Raw genomic sequence first — 18239 nt, 5'->3', positions numbered from 1 at the left:
GTAAACCTTATTGTAACCACAAAGGAAATAGCTGTAGTAAATACACAAAAGTAAAGGAGTCAAAGCATGCCACCACCAAAAGTCATCAAATCACAAAGGAAGGGAATAAGAGAGGAAGCAAGAAACAGAGAGTCTGCAAAACAATCAGAAAACAATGAACAAAATGGCAATAGTAAGTCCTTACTTGTCAGTAATTACTTGGATTAAATGGATTAAATTCTCCAATCAAAAGACATAAAATGGCTGAATGGAGAAAAAACAAAACCCATCTATATGCTGCTTACAAGAGACTCACTTTAGCTTTAAAGACACCTGTAGACTGAGAGTGAAGGGACGAAAAAAGCTATTTTAAGCAAATAGTAGCCAAAAGAGAGCAGGGTAACTATAGTACTTATATCAGACAAAATAGTCTTTAAGTTAAAAATGGTCAAAGAGACAAAGACAGTTATAAAACAATGTTAAAGAGGTATATTCATTAAGAAGATACAACAATTGCAAACATTTATGCATCTGACATTGAAGCACCTAAATACATAAAGCAAATACTAACAGAACTAAAAGGAGAAATAAATGGCAATATGATAATTGTTGAGGACTTTAATTCTCCACTCTCAACAATGGATAGACCATCCAGACAGAGACTCAATAAGGAAATAGCACATTTGAACAACACTGTTGACCATCCAACAACAGCTGAATGCATGTTCTTCTCAAGGGCACATGAAATATTTTGTAGGATAGATTATATGTTAGATCACAAAACAAGTCTCAACAAACTCAAAAGATAGAAATTATATCGAGTATTTTTTTCCAACCACAATGATATGAAACTAGAAACTATAACAAGAGGTAAGCTGGAAAATTCACAAAAACATGGAAATTAAACAACGCTCTCCTTAACAACCAATGGATCAAAGAAGAGATCATAAAGGAAATTTAAAAAATATCTTGAGACAAATGAAAATGGAAACAACATTCCAAAATTGTAGGATGCAACAAACTTCCCTCTAGGAGGGAAGTTTTTAGCAGTAAATGCATACCTCAAGAAAAAAGAGAGATCTCAAACAGACAACCTAACATTACACCTCAAGGAACTAGAAAAAGAAGAACTAAGCACAAATTTAGTAGAAGGAAAGAAATAATAAAGATTAGAATACAAATAAATAAAATAGGCAATAGGAAAACCATAGAAAAGATAAACAAAACTAAGAGTTGCTAGTAAATACAAGTTACATGAAATAGACAAATTCCTGAAAGGCACAAATTACCAGAACTCACTCAAGAAGACAGAGATAACCTGAACAATGCTATTCCTATTAAAGAAATCAAAAGTGTAGTTAGAAAACTTCCTAAAGGCTGGTGGGGGGGGCGTGTATCTCCAAACTTCAGGTCCAGAATATTAGTGAATTCTACCAAACATTTAAGAAATAACTAATAGTAATTCTATACAACTTATCTATGAGCCCCAAATTACCATAATACGAAAACCAGTCATGTTTAGACACTGGATTTATAAAAGTGGCACTAGAGCACAATAGGAAAAGGATGGTTTTTTAAATAAAAGATCATAGCTCATTTGTTTATTCATGTAGAAAGAAATAAACCTAGACATCGACCTTTCACCATTCACAAAATTGAATGTTTTGGTTATTCATCTAAATGTGAAAGGTAAAACAATAAATCTTCTAGAAGGCAATGTAGGAGACTAGAAGACATTTTCATGGATTTGGGACAAAGGTTTCTGAAATAGGACACAAAAAAGCACTAACCATAAAGGAAAAGATCCTAAATTGAACTACACTAAAATTAAGAATTCCTTTTGTCAAGAGATTCCATGAAAAGGGTGAGAAAGGCCACAGATGGGGGCAAGATATTTGCATTCATAAAAATAACAAACAACTTGCATGCAGAATATAAAAATGAATCAAGTGGAAAAAGTTATCAACCTAATAAAGTAGGTGTGAACTTCAGCAGGGATTGCACAAAAGAAGATACTCAAATGGACAATTAATATATGAAAAGGTGCTTGACCACATTAGTTTTCAGGGGAATGAATGCAAATTCATGATAAGATTAAATTAAAGTCACAATGAGAAATCACTATGAACCCATCAGAATGATTAAAATGAAAAAAGATGACACTGAGTTTTGCTGAAGATGTAAAACAACTAGAAGTTTCATCCGCTGGTGGTAGCAACATAAACTGATACAACCACTTTGGAAAGTTGTTTGGCAATGTCTACCGAAGCTGAAAGATCTCATATCAATATAGCAATTGCACTCCTAAATACACACTCCGGAGAAATGCATACATGTACACCAAAAGACATGACAAGAAGGTTCATGGCAACATTATTCGTAATACAAAAACCTGAGAACCCAAATGTCCATAAATACTAGAATGGGTGAATACACTGAAATATTTTTACGGTGGATTACTGTGCAGCAAAGAGAATAAAGAAACCACTGATGCACAAAATGTAGGTCAACATAACAATATTGAGTAAAAGAAGCAAAACCCAAAGTAACTCATATTGTATGATTCTTTTTCCATAAAGTAGCAACACTTCCCTGTGGTGTCAGTTGTTTGGAGAGGAGATTGGCACAGGAGGCTTTCAGGACAGCTGATAATGCTCTTTCTTTATCAGAGAACCAGATGTGTTCACTTTGTGAAAATTAATTGAGCCACAGCTTTATGATTTAATACTTTTCTCTATGTATATTTCAATTAAAATGTATATTCAATTCAAAACAAAAATTAAGAATGTTTGTTAAAATTTTTGTTACTCCAAAACTACTGTGCTAAATGGCATATTTGAAAATAAAATGAGCTAAATGCATGTGAACATATTTTTTCTTGGAAAGTGCACACATTCATATCTGGAGTGTGACTGTCAGAAGAGGTTCTAGGCATATCAAGAACTGGAGTGTGGAAGATCAGTTACTCTTTTTTTTTTTTTAACACCTTTATTGGAGTATAATTGCTTTACAATGGTGTGTTAGTTTCTGCTTTATAACAAAGTGAATCAGCTATATGTACACATATATCCCCATATCTCCTCCCTCTTGCGTCTCCCTCCCACCCTCCCTATCCCACCCCTCTAGGTGGTCACAAAGCACAGAGCTGATCTCCCTGTGCTATGCGGCTGCTTCCCACTAGCTATCTATTTTACATTTGGTAGTGTGTATATGACCGTGCCACTCTCTCACTTCGTCCCAGCTTACCCTTCCCCCTCCCTGTGTCAAGTCCATTCTCTAGTAGGTCTGTGTCTTTATTCCCATCTTATCCCTAGGTTCTTCATGACCTTTTTTTTTTTTTTCTTAGATTCCATATATATGTGTTAGCATATGGTATTTGTTTTTCTCTTTCTGACTTACTTCACTCTGTATGACAGACTCTAGGTCCATCCACCTCACTACAAATATCTCAATTTCATTTCTTTTTATGGCTGAGTAATATTCCATTGTATATATGTGCCACATCTTCTTTATCCATTCATCCGATGATGGACATCTCACACCAGTCAGAATGGGCATCATCAGAAAATCTGCAAACAGTGAATGCTGGAGAGGGTGTGGCGAAAAGGGAACCCTCTTGCACGGTTGGTGGGAATGTAAATTGATACAGCCACTATGGAGAACAGTGTGGAGCTTCCTTAAAAAACTACAAATAGAACTACCATATGACCCAGCCATCCCACTACTGGGCATATACCCTGAGAAAACCATAATTCAAAAAGAGTCATGTACCACATTGTTCATTGCAGCTCTATTTACAATAGCCAGGACATGGAAGCAACCTAAGTGTCCATCATCAGATCAGTTACTCTTAAATGGGTCTCACCACAACATAAGCTCAGACCCACTGGGCACACGCTACAGCAGGAGGTGCTATCTTGCAGTAGACTCAGTCCATCGACTTTTTCCAGATCACCAGGAGACTGCTCTAGATGTGATGATGGATTATCCTTTCCTGCCAAGTTGGAAATGGCCACATCTTATTGTTCCCCAAATACAGCAAGTGCCCTTTTAACTTCAGGTCTTGCTCATGTCATTTCCTTGCTCTCAAGAATAACTGTATATCAGCCAGAGTCTTGGCAGCAGGATCAATATATAATTCATCAGGCCCAGTCAAAAAAAAGAAAATGCAGAGCCTCTTCTTCAAAAGTATTAGGAATTCCAAGACAGAATGCAGCAGTGCATGAAGCCAGGTATGGGGCCTTCCTGAGCGCGGGGTTAGACGTGACTGCCTGGGTTGTATGCTTGTGAAGCCGGCCCTGTCTGGCAGGAAACAGCACACTCACCTGGAATTTTGAAGCGAATTTTTAACGAAGGGATTATCTACAGAGATGTGTGCAGAGTTGAGGGAATCGATCATGAATATTGAAGCACCCTGGCATTAACTGGCAACGTCAGCAAGCTTTGCTACCCCAGGCCTGAAGGGACAAGGGAGGATGAGGGGTGGCCAGAACCTTTGAGAGCTAAGACCATGGAAAGGCAGCCACCCCCAAAGAGTGAGGCCGTAGCAGAACAGAACTACTGTCAGAACTGTGACAACACACGGAGGGAGGGGGGAAAACGAATAACCCACTAGCTCTCTCTTCCCACCTCCAATGTCCAGGTGGTACCCCTTGTTGTCTGAATACACCCAGGAGCCAGAGGGCAAGGGGGCCTGTGTAACATCGTTCCTGGACAGCTTCCTGGGGACCTGCATAAGATACGGAAAAATGGAAAATAAATCTGGGAGCAAACATATTAACCAACACACTTTTTAACTGTTGACATATTTTCCATCCTTTAGAAGAGTTCTCTTCCACCTTGGCTGTACATTCGAATCAGCCGAAGAGCTTGAAAAATACTGTCACCTAGGTCCCAATCCCAGAGATTTTGATTCCATGGATCTGGGGTACAGCCTGGGCATCAGGATATTGAAAGTCTTCCCAGGTGTTTCTAATGGACAGCCAGGAGTGAGCTGTAGAGCAAGATTTCTCAATCTCAGCGCCATTGACAGTTGTGGCCAGATAATTCTTTGTTGTGGAGGCAGTCCTTTGCATTGGGGGGTGTTTAGCAGCATCCCTGGCCTCTGCTGACTGGATACCAGAAGCAGCACCCAGTTCAACAACTAAAACTGTTTGCAGACACTGCCAAATGTCCCCCTGGGGGACAGTGTTAACTTCCCCTACCCCTATTTGAAAACTACCGCTTTAAAACAGAGGTTCTCAGAATGGTCCCAGGACTGGTAGCAGCAGTACAGCATGTAGAAATGGGAGGAAGAACTTGTCATAAATGCAAATGATCAGGACCCATCCTAGATTTACTGAATAAAAAACTCCAGAGGAGGGATCCACCATCCCTCCAGATGATTCTGGCGCATGCTCAAGCTAGAACCACTGCTTTAGAGCCTGAATTGAGTTCCAATTATTCAGAAATAACTTTCTCACCTGTGTCAGCTTATACCTATAAGCTTATACTTTTCTTTGAACTTCCAGTGTGCTATTTTCTATGTTTCTCATGTTAACACTTAATCACACGTTTGTTTCTTCATCAGTAACCTTGTCACTGGGTTATTTTTGGCAGGTCTTTTCTCCTTCTCAAGATTATACGATAAAATATCTGGCCATCTACCCCACAAAGATATGTATGACCTGGAACAATTTACTTAGGCCAAGTCTCAGTTTCTTCATCTGAAAAATAGAGATTATAGTAATTGCTAAAGCTCACTGCCTAGCCATCTACTTCTTTAATGTCTGTCTTTGTGACTAAAGTATAAGCTCATCTCTGAGAGCAAAGACTGTGCTTTTCGTGTCCACTCTTGTTCACCCAGGACCCATCACAGGGCCTGACACTTAGTAGGAACTTGGTGAATATTTTCTGGATGATCAAGGGATGAGAGCAGTTCATCCTGGAGAAGAAAGGGCTATTTAAGAAAGAAAGAAAGAAAAAAGATTGTACACTCCTCAAGTACAAGGAAGTACAAGGAACATCCAGCAGACCTGAGAGGCTAGTCCCGCTGGGGAGGGAGTGGAGGTCAGCTAGGGAACTGACCCCAGGTAATTTATCTTAAGTTCACTCATTTTCCCTGTAGGTATTTAGAAATGTATTGGGGCAATGCCTCTCAAACTGCCTTGTGCAAATGAATCTCCTGAGGATCTTGTTAAACTACCTGACTCAGTAGGTTTGGGAAAAGGCCCAAGATTCTGCATTTCTAACAAGTCCCTAAAGCAGCCTGATACTGGTGACCCACACAGCAGACCCTGTTTGGCAAGGTGCTAAATTGCTTATCAATTACTTGCACCTAGTGGTCTGACAGTCCTAGAGCCAGACTCCAGAACAGTGGCATGGGGCTAGCGGTTAAATCTTCTTGAAAATGGCAAAGAGAGCTTTTTGAAGGACCCCAAAGGATCCTGACTTTATCAGCTGGTTTCATTGGCAGTCAGTGGCTGTCTTAAGATAGTGAAACTCTCATGTCTTTTACTGGCATTAAATAACCTTTGTTCTTTGTGTCTTCTGGGATCTTGGTGTCACTACTGTGTCCTTGTGACAACCATGAATATCTGTATCTTGCATTCTTTTGCTCTCCACTCCAACTCAGTGTTATCCATTTGATTAATGCTTAACTGAATAGGAGAATACATGAATACGAGTGAATGAATGAAGTCTTGTGACCTTTTGGTTTCTATGCCTCCAGATAAACTCAAGTTGTGGGTACTTGGATAAAACTGAAGTGCTCTCCTATACCTAGCCAAAGAAGGCAAATCTTCAACCCCCCAAGCAAACTTTGAACCCCTCTAAATCAGCGAGTTAACTCTGGGACTTCTAATTTGCAAGACCTTCATGACATTCCCAGGGTTACAAAGATAGAACCAGGATGCCCTGACACATAGGAATTTGAAAAATATCTCTATCATTGAGATGCTGACAGATTTTATGGCTAGACCATCCCTCACTTTTTTAAGAATTGGAGAACTAGTTTCTGTCTCTTTCTTGGATATTTCATTGCCAAAGTTAAAAACCCTAACATTCAGAAAGTCTTTTTGACTTTTTTACCTCCATCTTTTTTTTTTTTTTTTTCCTGCAAAGTCAGTTTCTACTTATTTTGGCCATAGTGGAGATACAGAAAATCTAATCTGCACATTAGCACTTCATGCACTTGAAACCTTACTATATTAGGACAATCTGAAATCTTAACTGGCCAAAGTAAATAGTCCTTACTAAAAACCATTTTTTTCTTCTTCTGCTTTTCTGTGTTGGCAAGTCTATCAAAATAATGAATAAGGGGGAAAAAAACTGTACCACTAGAGGTAATTAAATAAAGAACAATAAGCAGCTTAGGGTTTATAATTAGCAAGGGTATGTGTCAGGCTGTCCGGTCAAATGTTGCTGGGAAAACATTATCTGGGAAGACTTTATGGGAAAAAGACAACTTCCAAAGAAGGCTCAAGTTCATAATGGAAAAGTTAAATATGAGCTTTTTAACAGTTGGCAAACATACTCCAACACAACACAATACTATTTCGAGCTTCTCATGAATTACATCATGTCACAAGGATGATGAAAGACATGCTTGCTTACAGCTTTTATTGACAGTCCATGTTCTATTTCCATATGCCAAAGACTCACCGCAATTTCATCTCACAGACTACCATGGTGCCATAGGGACAGAGTCTAATGCAGGCTCCTATCTTCAGACAGATCTGCAAAATGAACCATACCTAGCAAATGTTTTCTAAGGATTGGATAACTGGTTCCTGTACCTTCCTTAGGTCTTCCACCTCTCCTGCTACATGGAGAAAGCTCTTTTTATATTTTTCACCTAAAGCTCTTTTTGTGTTGTTAAAGTCAGTTTCTACTTACTTTGGCCTTAGTAAGATACAGAAAATTTGATCTGTGCATTAGCACTTTATGCATTGCTATATTAGGACACTGAAATTTTATTTGGGTAAAATAAATCGTCCTAATTCCATTTACTTCTCCTCTAATACCTTATTACGCAAGCCTTGAATTATCTTTATTACATCCTTTTAGGCCTCTTTAACCTTTCCATGTCCTTCTAAGTTGTGCTTCTAAAATTTAAGTACAATTGTTTATTAAGGTCCCAGAAGGAGATGGTTTATATTCTTAAGGCTCTCATATATTGCCCTTTTACTTAGGCAACTCAGAGTCAGTGTGATTTTTTTCTTAAGAAAAAGCCTTGTTTAAAAAAGTGGACATTTACCTTCCAATTATATATGGCAGACTGAGCACAGACATCTACTTCCCCTTTCCTCCAAAGATCCCTTTGAAATGACAGTACAGGGTTTTTGTTTTGTTTTGTTTTTTAATAAAAGCAGAACAATGCTGGAAACCATCTGTCAGTCAAAAATGTTGAAGAATTCCTAGAATACTGAAAACATATGTGATCAGAATAGAAGAGAAAGAGCAGAGGAAACCACAGCCCAAGATACCAGAAGTAAGCAAGGGACATCCTCAGGAATCCCAGAAATCACCAAGTTCAAAATCACTAAATTCAAAGGGCAGCGTGGGCCAGTTGCCAAGTTAATCCTTTAAAGAGCATCTCTATATCCTGCTCCCACCGTCAAGTGTCTGGCAATGAAAACTTTTGTCCTTAAGCTAAAGCCAAAATAGTATACTCCAATACTCCCGAGGAAGCATGTGATTTGTGCCCAAAGCTTTGTAGTGAGGGTTTGGGGAGCTGAGAAAGAAGCACAAGAGACTTTGAGCATCTCCAGAATACACAACAGATATGAAGAGGCTGTGCTCCTGGGTCATCAGCATCTTCACTCTGGGACCTAGGCTGATGGTTCCTCTACATAAACACTGTCATTTGCCATGGCCAGGGGTTCGGGGGGAGGTCGAGTTCCATAGGTTCTCAAAATAAATGCTCTGGCTTGGGAATGACACACATCTCTCCACTCACAACTCAGTGACCAGAATTAGTCACATGATCCCATTCAAATTCAAGGAGGCCAAGAAGGGCAACCTTACCACAGGACAAACACCGGAAATATTCGGTGGGTGGGACCCATGACTACTGTGTTACCTACAAAGGAGTGAGAGACAAACAACAGGATTTCTACCATCAGCACTGTGTGCTAGATGACAATGAAGCAATGCTTTCAAAATTATAAGAAAAAAGGAATAATTGTCTAGCATTCTATTCCCACAACCAAACTCTTAATTCAATGTGAGGACATGTAGGAACTTAGAAAATATATCACTCATTCACTCTTGCTGAAAACCTTCTTTATACTCTTAAATAAAAGGAGATCTCCAAACCACATGTACCATGTACATAAAAGTAGATCAGTTGCTTAAACTATAGCCTTCAGCAAAATATTTGAGAAAGCATTCTGTGATATGGAAGAACTGTCAGGACTCAAATATTGGACAACTCCCTCCCTCTCTTCTGAGGGATTGTTTTGGACAAAAACAAATAAATTGCAAAGGGTTCTTGGACACAATTCTAACCTGTGTGTGTGGAGGCTTCCCCACAGCAACAAACAATTCTCTGAGGCCAGCAGTGGGTGTCCGAGAATTCAACTCAATTCTAATGCTATCTACCTGGAGACAGAATCCGATTCCACAGGTAAAGGGTTCAGTCCCACAAGACTTCCCTCCGCTTCAGGTGCCAGCCACAAGCCTAGGTTGACCAACAAACTAGAGACTGGAGGTGCCAATGATCCCCTCCAACTCAGGATACCAACTGCAAGTCCAGGTTACTGGTACTTCTGGCTGATTGACTAAATCAGAGTTCTCATGACCCCCTCCTTAGGTCTGATTAATTTGCTAGAATGGCTCACAGAACTCAGGGAAGCCCATTTACTCGGTAGATTACCAACTTACTATAAAAGGATATTAAAGGATGTGAATCAACAGCCAGATGAAGAGATACATAGGACAAGGACCTAAAGAAAGGAACTTCTGTCTTTTGCAGGGCCTGGATGGTGGCACATGGAAGCTCTCTGACAAAGGTCCAAAAAGCTGTCCTTTGGGTTTTTATGAAGGCTTTAGTACATAGTCATGATTGACTAAATCATGACCAATGGCAATTGATTCAACCTCAAGTCCTCTCCCCTCCCAGGAAATCAGGGGCTGGAACGGAAAGTTCCAACCTTCTAATCACTTGGTTGGTTCTCCTGGCAACCAGCCCCCACCCTGGGGTGGGATAAAATTCCAAGGGTTTTGGGAGCTGTGAGTCACGAACTGTGGATTAAGACCAAATATATATGAGAAATGTTTTGGTCATCTGAATGATCAAATATATATATTTCTTATAAATCACCGTATCGCACAAATAAAAGCCTTGCCTTATTCAGGATCAGATGACACTAGAGAATACACTCTAGTAGTACAAAACATTAATATTAATATGGACAGTAGAAAGAAATGGAAATCAAGAAACAGAGAGAAAAGTTAAGAAAGCTACAAAAATTATAAAAGGGTATATATGTTTATATATGTACATATATATTATATTTGTTATGTTTATATGTGTATGCATATATTAAAAATTATATATGATTATGTGCATCACCATAATATATGTTATATATTGATTTTAAATTTTTCTAGTCATTCTATGCACAAACACAAAATATGTTATTCTGATTTTAGAAAAGAATATAAATGTTGGAACAATGGAGGATGTAGCGATAAGGGTGAGAAAAGTCGAAGGCAGGGTAAGTATGATAAAACTTTGTGTAGTGCTTGGCAATTCACGGAGCATTTTCATTAATGTCTCATTGGAACCCCTTCATGGGGTTCCCCCCAAATGAAGGATCTGAGAATCTTTTTCATAAAGTGGCAACCTATCAACTAAACATAATACATAAGACTTTCATTCTATCCATGCTTCTCCTACCTAGCTATGAGGCAACCTGATCCATGTCACTGCAATTATTTTAAAAAGCTATCTTAGGGCAGTGAATTTTTGGACATTTTTGGGCCAAGGGCCCTTCTGAAAATCTGATGAGAGTTATGGATATTTTCTCCAAAAAAGGTGTATATAATTTTGCGAGCCACTTCAAGAGGTTTATCAAGCCCCTAAAACCTGTCCTGGAGCCCTGGAACCACAGACCCAGTGTCAGAACCCCAGCGGAAGAGTGGTCTTACTTCCACTGTTTTGGGACCTGGTGAAGCTGACACTTGCAGCCTGAGTACCAGAATGGGCACGTGGATGGAGCAAGGCAGTCCATGCTTTGGACTGGGGAGGAGGTGAGTGGACTCTGCTTTTGCTCCTAAAGTTTATAGGGATTCTCCAGGGCCTCGCCACGTGAGTGAGGGAGGGAATGAATGCAAAGGACAAAGGGACACCTGATAGGTACATAGCAGAGTGGGGTTCTGCACAGGATAAGGTGCCCTCTGATCCAGACGCCACTATGCAAGGGAGTTACTGACTTTGCATAGCACGTGGCAGTCACAAAGCGCTTTCAGGAATGTCATCTCATTGGAACCCCTCAACGGGAGTTTAAATGTTACGTCAACCCAAGCGGGATGGCCAAGGAATAGCAGCCCTGCTTCATAAGATGAGCCAGGGAAGTTTTGCAAAGATTAAGTGACTTGCCCAGCGTCATCCAAGGAGTTTTAGCATCAGAATTGGGTCTGACCCTAATCACATAATTTTTCCATTCTGCCCCCTCAGGTTAGCCTTCTGTGTGGATAAAATGTGGACTATGATTTTGCACCTTTGGAAAAGCCTCTTTTCTCTAATAGAACATAAAATGTTTCTATCTGCAAGCAGAGGTAAGGCTCAAATGCAAATTAAATGTATTGTCACCTGGAAATAATCGCTCTCAGTCACTCAGGGGCAGGGCTGGAGGTAGGCTGGAGACTACCCTGTGTGGTGGTCTGCAGGGAGCTTGTGTGGGGCACTGGATGCCCCAGGAGGAGCTGGGAGAGGAAGCAGATTCCCTGCACACAGTCAGCCGCTATTTCCCAACGAGGTCTAGGGCTGGACCTGAGAAGAACTCAAGAACAGTAGGAAGTTGGCAAGAGAAGACAAAGTAAAAATACCTCATTGGGGCTTCCCTGGTGGCGCAGCAGTTGAGAATCCGCCTGCCAACGCAGGGGACACGGGTTCGATCCCTGGTCCGGGAAGATCCCACGTGCCTCGGAGCATCTAAGCCTGTAAGCCACAACTACTGAGCCTGCGCCCTGGAGCCGGCGAGCCACAGCTACTGAGTCCTTGTGCCACAGCTACTAAGCCCTTGCAGCTAGAGCCCGTGCTCTGAGGCAAGAGAAGCCACCACAATGAGAAGCCCGCGCGCAGCAACGAAGAGTAGTTCCCGCTCGCCGCCAACTAGAGAAAGCCAGCGCATCAACAAAGACCCAACGCAGCCAAAAATAAATAAAATAAATAAATTTAAAAAAAAAAAAAAAAAGCTCATTGTGTAGAGGCCTAGCCACTCAGGAGCTGGGTCCTCCTCAGTGTCCTATCTCCTAGCCTGGCCTCAGGGGCTGGTGTGAAGTACACACTCAGGATTGTTTGTGCTGAGTGAACGTGGGGAACCGCAAAAGGCATATTTCACCACAGGGCATCAAGACTCGCAACTACCTACGAGAATGATTATTTAGACGGTCAAGAGCAACTTTTTTACAAGTGATACTGTCCATTGGTATAGCAGTGCTTTAGAGGGAGGTCCTCAGGATACGGAAACTGGAGGGGACGAAGAGCTGGGAACAACAGTGCCGGAAGTGAGAGGATCCCGCGTTAGCAGGCACTGGACCCAAGGACCTAAGAGACACCTTTCGTCCGTAATTCCCTGATGGTTAAATGACAAACTGCTTTTTTTTTTTTTTTTGGTAACATCTTTATTGGAGTATAACTGTTTTACAATAGTGTGTTAGTTTCTCCTTTACAACAAAGTGAGTCAGTTATACATATACATATGTTCCCATATCTCTTCCCTCTTGCGTCTCCCTCCCTCCCACCCTCCCTATCCCACCCCTCTAGGTGGTCACAAAGCACCGAGCTGATCTCCCTGTGCTGTGCGGCTGCTTCCCACAAGCTATCTATTCTACATTTGGTAGACAAACTGCTTTTTTTTTTTTTTTTTTTTTTTGTGGTACGCGGGCCTCTCACTGTTGTGGCCTCTCACATCGCGGAGCACAGGCTCCGGACACGCAGGCTCAGCGGCCATGGCTCACGGGCCCAGCCGCTCCGCGGCATGTGGGATCTTCCTGGATCGGGGCACGAACCCGTGTCACCTGCATCGGCAGGCGGACTCTCAACCACGGCGCCACCAGGGAAGCCCCAAACTGCTTTTAATGAGGGCAACTCAGTGGTTCATTTCCATAATAGGAAAACAACAACAACAACAACCAACCGTCAACTAGGACCTTGGATCCGCTCAGCCGAGAGAAGACACTATTGCATGAGGCTGTTAAGAGACGGAAGGTCCCCTGCTACAGCAGAGAGAGAAAGGCAAGGCTGTGCTAGAGACCCATCTCTCGATTTCTTATTGTATAAAGACAGCCATGGTGATGGACAAGTTGTGGTGTGACCACTGTGTTTCCCTAGGATAACGCTGGAAGGAGTACAGAGGAGAGACTGGTGGGGAAATCCTTGCTCCAGGGTGTGACATGCCTCTGTTTCTCACAGAAGAGTTGAGAAATGTCAGAAACATTCTCCGACCCAGGGTTTGTTGAACCCTTAATCATTTACTTACACTGTCACAATTTTTGTCCTATGCAAGTAACAGCTTTATTTGTATCTCTTTGATATTTTTCTATAAATACATCTGCATTTTTTTAACCTAATACTAGAGCTTAACACCAAGTGTTCAGTATATAAGCAATTATTTTTCTGGAAACAACAAAATAGCTTCAGTTTTGTGCTGTACTTTGTGGCCTGAAAGTGCATTTTTTTACTATGATATTCCTTTGAATACTTAGGTTCTTGGGGAATGACATCACTCTGAACAGAAACTGGGGAACAGCTTTGTACAAAATTTTTTAATGTGGTTAAAAGTTGGGGAAAAAACAGATTCTTCCAATCAATGAGAGTTTTGGAAGAAAATGGTATACCCGAAACCTCTCCTCTCCCCCAACCCTAGCTGTGCAAGCTGGGAAGGAGGTGACTGACTTTCATTCAGAAAATGAAATGCAGTAAGAATGATGTGAATTTGCTCAAAATAATAACAAGGAAAGGAGCTCATTTCTTAAAGGCAAAATCACAGAAGTTAATTTGTCTGTCCCTGAAGGGAAACTGGGCCAAAGTGAAACATTGTTGTTATTCAAGATTCTTGGTGATGATTAGGTGTCTCTGCTTCATTCCCAGCAAGGTGAGTCACAGGAAGTGCAATTTACAGGTTTCTAATCCAAATGATCTTCTCCATCTGAAAGGATCTCCCTAAAGAATAAGAGAGAATTTGGCCTCACCGCCCTCCCAGGGAATGGGTTGAGTTTAGTTTATTCAAATCTGCAAACATTTATTGCTTACTCACCAAGTTTAGATCCTGTGCTTTGTAAACTCGGTGAGCACAAAGATAGAAAGACAGAAATCCTACACTGGATGAGCTGTAATCGAGTGAAGGCAATATAAGTAAACAGATCATTGCAATTGCAGTGTGACAAGTAACCCAAGGCACTAAGAGCTGACATTTGCTGAATAATCATGATATGATGCACATTAATCCTCACAAAACCCCACTTTACATATGGAGAAACTGAGGCAAAAAAATAGTCAAGTCACTTTCAAGGTCTTTTGTGAGTGGCAGAGCCAGAAATCAAACCCTGACTGGCTGGCTTCAAGTCTTGGGCATCACCAGGCTGGGATTCTTCAGAGAAAGGGATTTGAAGGGTGAAGAGGACTTCACTGGGCATATGGGGTGTAGGGGGCAGGAACTTGAAACGTGACACTCTCATCAGAAACAGCATGCCTGAAACATCTGTGAAAAGTCTACTTACATGATGCCGGAGTGCTCCTAATTGAGTGATGAGGCCTAGTCCCCACATTTTGGTGATTACTTTTCATTATTCCTTTATTAAGCATCTACTGTGTGCCAAGCACTATATTCAACACTAAGAATATAACCAGGAAGAGGACACCATCCCTCTCCTAGGGCAGGAGGGTCATTATATTTGATTTGAAAATCCATTGAGTTTGGGTAAATTGTTTGGGATGGCATAAACTCTTAAACTTTTAAAAGTAAATTAGAACTGGGAAATCTGTCAAATTTGGGGTTTCTGTTCTACACCTCAGTAAAACCAACCAAACAAGCATCAACAACCAAGATCCCTCATCTTTTCCCCCCCCGTGGCAAAACACTTTTATTTTCCATAAATGCTTTAATCAGTTTGGAGTATCGGTTTAAACGTTTAGAGTGTACTGGAGAGCTTTAAGCATCAAACAGACTTTTAAAGTGGCTTTTCCTGTTAACATAATGTTTCTTGTAGCCAGTCAGCTGGGCCAAAACTCACTGTACAAAAGTAATGCTGCCAGGTGGGGTTGTATTTTGGCAGGAACACATCAACCTTCTGGATGGCACTGCATTTTTAGTCTGCATTCAGTTCACATTTTTAGTGTCTTCGTCTACAACTTCCAGAATATCACTTTGCCATCTTGTAAATCGGTTTGCATTATTCGTAATAATACTTACCCTTTATTCTAATTACCACAAGTCATGGGAAGGTTCAACTGTTTCATTAGTTGACTGAGAACAACAAAGTCTAAAATTTCATTGAAATCAGATGTAATGTTTGTGTTCCAAGGTCAGCTGGAAACTAATAGGAATAATTTAAGCCATAATATCCCAACTGAGGCTGAGCTACGCTAATCACTCTGCAGATCATACTGGAGTGATTCTGAAGGAAAAAAAAGAAAAAATCACATCCTATTTCTCCCTCATTAAGTATACCGAAGCCCAACTTTCTAAAAGGAAAGAATTAATCTGTAGCAGGGTGGTCACAGTCTTGCCTCAGGAACTACTCACCAGGGACCCTTAGCCACCAGGAGCCACAACCAAGTGGGTGTTAGGAGACTGGAGAGCTCGTTCCCCTTTCTCCTCCCCACCCCCATTTTTTTCTTTTCAGTTCTCTTTTCCCTCTCCCATAACCCAAGCGTGGAGTCAGGCGATTCTAAGAATGTCTAGAACCTTCCAGAAAGTTCTCTAACAGCCCCCCCCCCAAAAAAAAAATCTGTAAGTGGAAAGAGGCTTGGGAGAGGGGAAGGAAAGTGTGTCAGAGAGGAGCTTTACCCTCAAGACTTCCTCTTCTGGCAAAACAGCTGACTGAAAAACTTCCTCTGGCCTTTTATCTAAAAATTACCAATTCTTTACTTTTCATCGCTATTTTAAATTAATTACGAAGTGAATCTAACAAGATAAGGGACTCACCTTCCTCACCATGAATGAAGGAGCCTCTTCCTCATTCAGGATTCTGCCTGGTAGCTCCCAGCTATGCCTCTTCTCTTTCACGAATAAAATCAAGCTGAGAAGACAGTGTTTCTACAAGCTGCAACCCTAAAAGAAGAAAGTCCGTTCAAGGCTGTATGTATACTGCATACATACAGCCATCATCTAGCCAGTGGTTATGGAGTTTTACCAGAGATGGATGTGAAAATAATTTTATAGGTTATTGGAAAATCTGAATCTGTTAGCCCCACAAAGTAAATGCAGGCTTATAGGACTGGAAATTCCTGGGAGAATATATTGCTGACCCCGCCAAACAGCCAAACACATCCCGTTCTTTCCCTTTGCTTTGAAGGAGGGAGGGTGGTAGGGAGGTTGAGGGCAGGGGAACAAGAGGTTAAAGCATTATCTCTTTTCTTTGGGGATACGTGAAGGTCCCACACAGACCTCTGAGTAATAACTGTTAGGGGGGAGTGTTGGGGAAGGGGACACACTGTTGACACAGAGGGTGCCGACCAAGGATCAAAGAGTTGCCTCTGGCTGTAAGAAACTTAGAAGCCATGGTGCTGTGGTTCTTTAACCCTCGCCCTGCTATTCCAAGTAAATTCAGGCATTCACCAAGATCTCTCTCCCTCCCTTTTCCATACTTTCTACTTCCCTCGGAATCTTAATCCCTGTGATCATTTACACTTTGCAAAATGCCTTCATATATTAGGCCTAAACACAAGAAACTGATAGTAGTCTATTTTGCCCTACAACTGGATGTTTCATCCAATACCACCTAATATATTGTCTCGTTTTATTGCTTTTTGAGGACGGAGCCCATCTGTTGTGATGAGCCTCAGCCCCGAGGTCACATAACAAAGGAGATATCCCCACCTAGAACCTGAACCTGGCTGTCTGACTCCAAATCCAGTGCTCTTACGCCCTGCCTCCTGCTCCGTGGGCTGACTGTGGAAGAGACGCGTGAGAAGGAAAGAAGGTGCTGCAGGCTCGGGTTCTTTTTCACCACTAGTGATAAACTGTGGGTTTGAGCAACCTCCATGGGTCCTGGAAATCTCTCTTCTACATGATATCAAATATATGGAAATGCACCCACATCCCATATTACATAATTTTTATACATTTTACAAAATTGATGCTCATATTCTTGTGTTTAAATTTATTTGACTGTGGACAACACAATTTATAATTGACTATGATTTCTTTTCTTTTTCTTTCTTTTTTTTTTTTTTTTTTTTTTTATCTGCACTTTGCGGCACGAAGGATCTTTGTTCCCAGACCAGGATCAAATCTGCACCCCTTGCAGTGGAAGCTCGGAGTCTTAACCACTGGACTTCCAGGGAAGTCCCACAGTTGACTATGATTTCTTGATCACTTGCAAAATGATAAAATCTAGCCCACAGATTGCTTTCAAGTGTAATGGAAATTTCACGAATTTCCAATTTAACACTAAATGAATTCGACATAGTATTACATTTTGGAGACATTTAATTTAGTGTTTATTGACTTAAGTTTCCCCCTTTGCATTTTTGAATGAATTTTTTTTTTCTTTTTTGAAATTTCAGCTTTTAAACTGGTTTTTAAGTCCTTGGAAATCTCATAGGCCCCAGGTATTATGCCTTTAATATTCAATGTATGAAACAGCCTGGCAATATCCGCTGGCCCCAGAGAAAGCGGGTGTCCATTCATTACCCATTTCATGTGCACCCTAAGTGGAGAAAGATATGCTCTTCCCCATCAAACCTAAGGCCAATGTTTTGAAAAGTCCTTGTCACTAAAAATCCTCCCTGATCATACTAACAAATATGCTATTGTAGGGTCTGCTGATGCTACACCAACTCAAAGCCAGTAAAACCTGGAGGACCTGGAATGTTTGAGTCTTATGAT

General features: G+C 41.0%; 1 protein-coding gene across 2 annotated transcripts in view; it reads left to right on the top strand.

Annotated features, from left to right (window-relative positions):
* The window catches only part of FTCDNL1 (formiminotransferase cyclodeaminase N-terminal like), a 175501-nt gene extending 162174 nt beyond the window's left edge, over window positions 1-13327 (top strand). The window contains exons 8-11 of one of the 2 annotated variants that reach the window (XR_010839165.1): window positions 10615-10679; window positions 11000-11214; window positions 11642-11742; window positions 13301-13327. The gene's annotated coding sequence lies outside the window, so the exon portion shown is untranslated. Of the gene's footprint in view, window positions 1-10614; window positions 10680-10999; window positions 11215-11641; window positions 12339-13300 lie in introns of those variants that run through there. The other variant, XR_010839164.1, reaches the window with a different exon arrangement.
* The last annotated feature ends 4912 nt before the right edge of the window (window positions 13328-18239 follow it).

Source organism: Kogia breviceps, chromosome 2 (assembly GCF_026419965.1).
Source record: "Kogia breviceps isolate mKogBre1 chromosome 2, mKogBre1 haplotype 1, whole genome shotgun sequence".
Lineage (NCBI taxonomy): Eukaryota > Metazoa > Chordata > Mammalia > Artiodactyla > Physeteridae > Kogia > Kogia breviceps.
This window is presented reverse-complemented; position numbering and strand designations above follow the sequence as displayed.